The sequence below is a fragment of the Sturnus vulgaris genome, unplaced genomic scaffold, assembly GCF_052056855.1.
Source record: "Sturnus vulgaris isolate bStuVul1 unplaced genomic scaffold, bStuVul1.hap1 Scaffold_375, whole genome shotgun sequence".
Lineage (NCBI taxonomy): Eukaryota > Metazoa > Chordata > Aves > Passeriformes > Sturnidae > Sturnus > Sturnus vulgaris.
The window spans coordinates 565,735-574,432 of record NW_028276428.1 but is presented as its reverse complement, the minus strand read 5'-3'; the positions used below and the strand labels follow the sequence as shown (position 1 = coordinate 574,432).

The 8,698-nt window shown below is 47.6% G+C and overlaps 1 long non-coding RNA gene across 1 annotated transcript; it reads left to right on the top strand.

Annotated features, from left to right (window-relative positions):
* The first annotated feature begins 3,919 nt into the window (after positions 1-3,919).
* LOC148217716 (uncharacterized) lies at positions 3,920-6,512 on the top strand. The gene is made up of 2 exons (XR_015800821.1): positions 3,920-5,363; positions 6,043-6,512. It is a non-coding gene; the product is annotated as an uncharacterized LOC148217716 (long non-coding RNA).
* The last annotated feature ends 2,186 nt before the right edge of the window (positions 6,513-8,698 follow it).

Sequence of the window (8,698 nt, the reverse complement as noted above, 5' to 3'; positions counted from 1 at the left end):
AACGCGGTGCTAAGAGCAGCTTCCTGGCGGCGGGGGCGAGCCCCGGCCACGAGACATTCTCGTCCTGGCAACGGATCTCTGTGAAGGGCGTAGGCGAAAAGCTTTCGATTTCCATTCGAACTGCGAGAAAGGCAGACTGTTACACGGAGCTCTGAGAACAAAGGTGCACGCCCTAGGCGGGCTTGGGCAGAAGCAGCGTTCTCGAGCTCTTGGCTGCCCGCACACTGCTGGGTATGTGGCGCCCCTGCGGCGGCTTCTGGCCGCCGACAAGTGAAAGCGGAGCAAGGCGTGGGCGAGGGCGAGGGCGGTGAACGAAGCGGCTATGTGCCGTGCTTGTGTGCACCACGTTAGAGGCTACTAGGAGAGGAAGGTGGTTGACTCTCGCTTGCCTTCCCAAGTGCCCTTAGCAGTCGGAAGGAGCAAGCTGAAGCACTGCTGCTTGTGCTGCTCTTTGGTTCCCTTGCAGCCCTCTGTGAAAGTATTGGCGGTCACTTCTAGGCGCCGAGTTGCACACACACAGCACCACGCTAAGTGCCGCGGAGAAGGGAAATCCAGAGTGCAGCGAGGAGCTTGACGTGGCTTACGTGCAGTAAGGAGAAGGTGAACCTAAGCACAGCCTCTTCAATCTGGCCGCCTCTGCTCTGGTAGCAACTTTTGCAAGTCGGCAAAGGGAGACGCGAGTATGTAGAACGGAGGGCAGCGAGACGCCGTGTGTTATGCGCCCTTTCAGGGCTGCTGACAGGGGGCTACTTTAAGAACGCCTTCTTCGTCCTCGCGTCCTTCTCGCTTCGCTCTAGCTGCAAGGAGTACAGCACAGCGAAGGAGTGAGGACGGGCACTGCCCCAGCTTTTGCCCTGGCGTGCAACGGCTGTGTGCTGCTTTTCCAAGCAGCAAGAGCACTGAGAAGTGAAAGCGATTGTGAAGGAGCTCTTTGGCTGCTCGTGTGCTCTTCGCTGCACTGCGCCGCTCGCAAGCGGCTTCGTTCTTCGGCGTCTGCCGTCCGGAGAGAGCTGAACTGCAGCGGTCAGTTTCAGCTCTGCCCAACAGCGCGCTCTCAGTTCTGCGGACAAGCACGCCCTGTTGCCTTGGCTCCGAGTGCAAAGTCCCTAGCGAGCACTCACTCAGTGCAATGCACCCAGAAAGACGCTCTCGCTCGTCTTTCAAGGAGCGATTCCTAACAGCACAAGCAGCAGAGGCACAAACTGGATGACGAGAAGGGACAATGTAGAACACGTCTCTGTCCTGGCACATTGTCGTGTGCGATACGTCCCTCCGGGTCTTCGGTCCTTGCGAAGCTCTATGTACTGCGAGCGCAGCTACTTGAAGCTGAGACGGACCGCGGAGCTAGCAGCGAATTCGGAGAGCGCTAAGCACGAAGTCAAGAAGCGAGACGTGTCCCTGCAACGCGGTGCTAAGAGCAGCTTCCTGGCGGCGGGGGCGAGCTCCGGCCACAAGACATTCTCGTCCTAGCAACGGATATCTGTGAAGGGCGTAGGCGAAAAGCTTTCGATTTCCATTCGAACTGCGAGAAAGGCAGACTGTTACACGGAGCTCTGAGAACAAAGGTGCACGCCCTAGGCTGGCTTGGGCAGAAGCAGCGTTCTCGAGCTCTTGGCTGCCCGCACACTGCTGGGTATGTGGCGCCCCTGCGGCGGCTTCTGGCCGCCGACAAGTGAAAGCGGAGCCAGGCGTGGGCGAGGGCGGTGAACGAAGCGGCTAAGTGCCGTGCTTGTGTGCACCACGTTAGAGGCTACTAGGAGAGGAAGGTGGTTGACTCTCGCTTGCCTTCCCAAGTGCCCTTAGCAGTCGGAAGGAGCAAGCTGAAGCACTGCTGCTTGTGCTGCTCCTTGGTTCCCTTGCAGCCCGCTCTGAAAGCATTGGCAGTCGCTTCTAGGCGCCGAGTTGCACACACACAGCACCACGCTAAGTGCCGCGGAGAAGGGAAATCCAGAGTGCAGCGAGGAGCTGGACGTGGCTTACGTGCAGTAAGGAGAAGGTGAACCTAAGCACAGCCTCTTCAATCTGGCCGCCTCTGCTCTGGTAGCAACTTTTGCAAGACGGCAAAGGGAGACGCGAGTATGTAGAACGGAGGGCAGCGAGACGCCGTGTGTTATGCGCCCTTTCAGGGCTGCTGACAAGGGGCTACTTTAAGAGCGCCTTGTCCTTCCTCGCGTCCATCTGGCTTCGCTCTAGCTGCAAGGAGTACAGCACAGCGAAGGAGTGAAGACGGGCACTGCCCCAGCTTTTGCCCTGGCCTGCCTGTGCTCCGCCTTTAGCTGCACACCAGAACAATGGCATTTCTTTCCCGCAAGGTAAAAAGGGCTTTAGTGTAGCCTTAGGAATGGCAAGTGCCTAGGCATTAAGTTGAGCGACCACGTATGAGGGAGTCTTTAGAGGTTTCCTCTCCCATGGCGCAGGTTTATTCTCATTTTCGTGCTGAACTGAAAAGTCCGGGCATGGCAAGTCTGCCCTGCCTTGTGCAGAGACGAACACAAATGTGGGGCTATGATCCTCTGTGTTCGGAGCTCTGCTTCCGGGTGTGTGGGCCGCCATGAGCCCGCAGCAGCCGCCGAGGACAGTGTGGATTGTGGATGAGGCTGGGCTGGCGCCCCCCCCCCCCCGCTGGTCTGACAGCGGCAGGAGCTGCGTCGGAGCGGCATTGCCTGAGGGCCCCATGGGGGGCGGGGAGAGAGCCGGGATTGACCCCGAACGACACCGGAAGCGATATCCGTAGGGCCCGGAAGGCCAGCGTTGCCATCGAGTTTGGCCGGTAGGAGGCTTCTAAGGTGCTTTGAAAGGTGGAGCTTCTTTGCTCTAGGACAGTCTGGGAGAGCTGAGGGTGTCCAATCTGGAGAACAGAAGGCTCCAGGGAGACCTTCGAGCCCCTTGCAGTGCCTGCTGGGGCTCCAAGATAGCTGGGGAGGGACTTTGGAAAAGGTTCTGGACTCGCAGGACAAGGGGGAATAGCTTCAAACTGCCAGAGGGCTGGGGTAGATGGGATATTGGAAAGGAATTCTTCCTTGTGTGGGTGCTGAGGCCTGGCACATGTTGCTCAAAGAGGCTGTGTAGGAGCCCCATGGCAGGAAGTGTCCAGGGCCAGGCTGGAGCAGACATGGAGCAACCTGGACTAGTGGAAAAGTGTCCCTGCCCATGTCAGGATGTGGGAAGAAGAGACTCTGTCTCTAAGGTCGCTTCCAGTCCAAACCATTCTGGGATTCTAGGATTCATGGAAGGCCCTTTTCCAAGTGAAGTGTTGTATCTCTTGGCTCCCAGCTTGTAGTTGCCAGTTCTTCTGGAAGCAGGCGTGGCGAAGCAGCTGTGATGAGCCATGGGTTCTCAATAGGACGAGTGTGATATATTTGCAGAGAGGAAGGCTGCAGACAGATCTTCAAGGTCCAGGTAAAATAAGCAAAGGATTGAATAAAAGCCAAAGGTTGGTTGTGTTAGTTTGCTGGCTGTTGAAATGGCCCCAGGTCATTTTCAACATTTCTAATTTGGATTTGTTTGAGTAAAAAATGAATGTGTTACCTCCAGCGTAGGCTCTCCAATGCATCTCCATGTGCTCCCATCTCTTTGTTGTATATCGGGTTCTATTAACTGAAGACAGAATCATAACACAGTAGTAAAACATTTAGAGGCGTAGTTAGCCAGCTTCAGGAGTTTTCAACTCTGCTGTTGACTTTTCTGGTAACTGTAGGCAAGGCAACACAATCCAGTTACTCCACTTTCCACTTTCTTTTCCTCTCTGAGGAAAAGATGATCTTTTTTTTTTTTTTTTTTTTTCTTCTCATTTTGAAAATAGCCTTGAATGAAGAGAGTTATGCATGTGGCATGTAGGATTCATTACTTTACCTTTCTCTTCTGCTGTCTTTCGCGTACTAGTCTTTTTAAAATTTTTTTGTCGCTGTTCTCCATTCAGTAGGTTTGAAAGAATTCTAATTGTTGAGATGATGGTTCTTTGAAGGCTCACTTAGCCCACCTTTTGGGTGAAGGAAAGAAGAAGACAAGGTCCTCTAGGAAGAGTAAAAAGCATACTTTCAAGAGACATTCAGAGATGTCTGCTGATGCCATGCAATTACCGTGTAATCAGCAGAAATGTGTTGGAAAAACACCCATCAGTGACTTCACAAGAAAGCCACACTCAAGACAGGTAAAGAACAGAAGCATAAAACCCCAAAGGTATGAAATGGACAGATTTTCATTGGGAATGAGCAACTCCTGAATTCTTGGTTCTAGAACTAGGGGCTTGTAATAAATAGACTGTCTCCTTGCCAAACGTAAATTTGGTGTCATGAACTGCTCACTGCCCGTTGAAGTGCAGGGCTAGTAGACTAATATTTGCCATGGCAGGCATATTGTATGGCTTTCCTGTTAAAAAGAAATTGGTTTTGCTCATAGCAATCTAGATATGTACCCAGTCTGACACCTATTTTTTAGGCTATATTTCCAAGTAAATGGCTTCCACGATGATGCAGTAAGTTTATGTCATGAACAGGAATGAAGTGATTGCATGCATCCTTTTTTACCCTAAGCCAGCTGCTGAATAATGAGACAGAGACTCTCACTGACGCCAAGGAGTGCCCGTGCTTTTGGGAAAAGCACTGGGCAGATAAAGCCTATTTCCACATTTCTTGCTAGCGTCTCCTTCAAAGTTCATGGGTTTGCTCATCTTTTAGAGCTGTTCTAGATGTCTTTGTAGTTTACATGTACTAAATGTAGCAGGTATTGCTTTCATGGCGTCCTACTAGATTTGAAGTTGGGATCTACTCAGGCTTCAATGTCTCAGAAGAAGCAACGTTGATTCTTTGAATTCCGTTCTTGAACGTGAGAATGCTACTTATGTAGTTAATGAATTAATTAAATCGAATTCACTTGAATGGAAAAATTGTCTTGTTCATGTAGATTTTAACTTGGGAAATTGATATTTGAGTTCTACTTTTCATTGTTGTTGCTTTTCTGTATTGTTTGATTGCACAGATAGCAGATGTACTGACCAAGTATTGTGTGAAACTGGAGGAAATGTCCTTCCTCTTGGCAGCTGATGTTCACAAGCTCATTAACGCTAAGGCCATGGTAAATGTTTTACCTGGGGCAAGATAGCAGTCTGAATATTCCTAGAATGTCTTTCTTTCCCCAGATGAAATTCATTTTTTCTGCCTATCAGTCACTGAAATATAGAAGAAATTTCTACTTGGCAGGGTATTGGTTATCATTTGTGTTCTTTTCTCCCCTCATTTTCTGTAGAAGAGACAATTTTTGGTTTGTTTTTGCATGTTGAAGCAGAGGAAGAAGAAGATGAGGAGAGGATTCCTTGTAAAAGTGAAGAAAATGAGCATGCAGAACAGGGACTAAGCATTATGCAGGTAAGCGAGCAAGAGAATAAGTTTGAAAGTGAAGGCAGTTTTGTCCAAAAGAAGGAGGAATAGGACGTCTTTTTGCTGAGAATGAATAGAAAGGTTTTTTGCATTTAGTTTGTATACGAAGCGCACAGGGCTCTAGATCCTTTTGTGGGAAAATGGAGTGTGTAAAGTTGCCAGTCATTTTGGAGCGAATTTGGAGGGTGAATTTGGGGTGCCAGGTGAATTTTGGGTCGAATTCTGGGGATTTGGGGTTTCCCAGGTGAATTTCTGAAGTGAAAAGGTTCAAAAAGGTTTTTTTTTGAAAGCAAGTTAAAGCCAGAAGGTTATTGAAAATTAATAGATGTGATGCAAGTAGGTAATATGCAGACGATACACAGCGAGACAAATCATGGGAAAAATACAGTGGTAACACATGAGTGTGTGAGGATGGGATCAGTATAGCTAAGGCTCAGTTGAAGCTGAATTTGGAAAAGCATGCCAAAACTAAGAATAATAAAGGCACCTACGGGTATTTCAGTGGGAAAAGGAAGATGAAAAGAAACCTATCACACCTCCCCTATTCCCCCCCCCCCACCCCCATAAGCCAGACAGGACTAGTGACAACAGACAAGGAGAAGGCTGAGGTACTCAACAAGTGTTGGTCTCAATTTTTACTGCCAGTCACTATTTCCACATCTCTCAGGTTATTGGACTGGTGGACTTGATTCTAACCCATAGTACCAGGTCAGCTTTCAGACCACTTGAGGAACCTGAGCATGCAAGACCATGGCACCCACCCAGAGGCATGTCAGGGCCCTGAGAGAACTGGCAGCTGTAGTTGCTAAGGTGCTTCCTCCATCATATTTGAGAAATCAAGGCAACCAGCTGAAGTCTCCAGACACTGTGTTGTATTGACTCCAATCCTCTTGGTCTTTTTTGTAAATCTTAGAGCTCTGAGTCAATTTCTGCAGAGGATTCCCAATGCAGTTTCAAAAATGGAATCTTTGTTACTGGTCCTCATGTTGATCTTGGATATTTCCATTTTCTGCACTCCTTTATTTTCGAAACATTTGTAATGACTGAAAAGAAAGCTGAGACGAGGCATTATGCTCTTTCCAGTGATAGAAATGGACCTGTATTCTTTTCAGACAAATATATTTTTGCTGTGTCTAAGCACATGTGCATACCTGTGTTTGATTTATGTGTCCAGGTTTTGGCAGTGGGGCAGCCACAGGGCCGTCCTGTGACAATGGCCCAGGTGCTGCCCCGTCCCGCTTTCTTCCAACTGGCTCCACTTCAGGATGTCCTCCCTGCTGAGAGAAGAGGCTGGGACAGCACCTTTAGAAATGTGACTTTCTGGGTTTTTTTTGTTTCGTTTTGTTTTGTTATTTTTAAAGTTACTAAAAACCTTCACCCTGATTTTTTGTGTTGGGTTTGGGGCTTTTTTTTTCAGTTTTGGGTGGGTTTTTTGGTGGGCTTTTTTGGGGGCTTTTTTTGTCTCTTTGGGGATTATTGGTTGGGGGGTTTTGTGTGTTTGTTTGGTCTGCTTTTTTTGTTTGTTTTTTTATTACGGTTTTGTAGAGTTTTTTTAAGCAAATTGATTGGAAAACTGAATAGTCCTCCACTATAGTCTCCTGGATTCACCTGAGACTCTTCCTAGGCATCTCCCTGATCTTTTTTGCAATGAGTCTCACATCATTCTCCTGAAGAAACTGTCTGCTTATGGTTTGCATGGGTGGGCTGTTTGCTGGGTGACAAACTGGGTGATGGCCAGGCCCACAGAGTGGTGGGAAATAGAGTTCATCCAGCTGGTCCCCAAGGCTCAGTCTTGGGCCCAGTCCTGTTTAATATCTTGCTCAGTGATCTGGACAAGGGGATAGAGTACACGCCCAGGAAGTTCACAGATGATGCAAAGTTGGCTGGTAGCGTTTTTTTTCTTCTGGAGGACAGCAGGCTCTGCTTCTTCTTCCTCCTGTTCCGAGGTCGCTGCTCCTTCTTCATCCCTCATTAAGTGTGCTGATTTTGTCACTTGGATGAGAAAACAAACAATTTTAGCAACAATACTGGTGGCAGGGTACAAGAAAGGAAGAGTTCACATGAATCCCCCCCCCAACAACAGACAATACCTGATGGCTCCTCTGCCCAGCTTACTGACTACACCGGAACCCATTGTCCCCCAAAGATACTCCCTTCTCCCTGCCCCCAGCCATGATGTGAGATGGAATAGAATAACTAAGATTAAGATTCTCCCTATATAACTCCATCATACTTCGATTCTGGGAAAAACAATTCTTGAAGTTCTATCATTTCAGATCATTTGAATTTGAATTGGCATACTAAAAAGTCTAGCCAGAAACTCATGACAGTATTAATAGCTCATTCTAGAATGTCCGAGATGATAGACACTTCTTTCAAGAGAATGTGATACCTCACGTGACTTCTCCAGAATTTAAATGAACAGCGGGAGTAGTCTACAAGATTCTTGCTGCCATCTGGATTTCCTGGTTTTTGGCTGGTCTATGTAAGCCAACCAGCTATTCAGCAGAGGGAATATTAGTGTGCTACTTGATGGTATGTGAGATGGAACACAGTAATTTATGGCTTTTTGCATAGTGATGAAGCTGTAAAGAAAGCTCCGTAATGCTCTGACAAGGAGGCTGCTGGACTTCAAGCAGCAAAGGCCCAAAACGAACCAGTGAAAAGGTGTCATTGAAAAAAAAAAAAAAAAAAAAAAAGCCAGGTGGGGAGCAAAGTGATACTTAAGGGCAGTTTACTGAAAGAGGAAATCTAGTGAAAAAAAGGTCCAAGAGTGAAGGAATAACAGGGAAAATGAAACTAAGGAAGGAAATCAATCTCAGCTAATCATTTCAGAAGCTAACAAGTTGTCATTGCAATGATGCATAAAGTGAGAAATTATAAATATGTCTGCGCCAAAATCTGAATTATGAACTTTATTGCATTCTGTCTTTCACGGAATCATACAACAGTCTGTGATTAAAGATCACCTAGTCCTACTTCCTTGCCAGGTAGATCTTACAGTAGATCAAATTGCTCAAGACTAGCCAAACTGATAAGGAGCACTCTCAATGATGGGGCATCCACAACTTCTCTGGAACAGCCGTTTGAGTGTCTCACCAGCTTCATTGTAGAAAAGCTTTTCCTTTTAGCCAATCTAAACCTAGTCTCAGTTTGAAAGCATGTCCCCTTGTCCTTTCTCTGCAAACCTTCCTAAAAAGTCTTTCTCCATTGGTCTTATACCCTCTTTACATATTCAAAGGCCACAATACTGTCTCTCCAGAAACCTCTCTTCTCCAGGCTAAAAGATCCTATTTTTCACAAGAACCAGGTCATAAACTGAA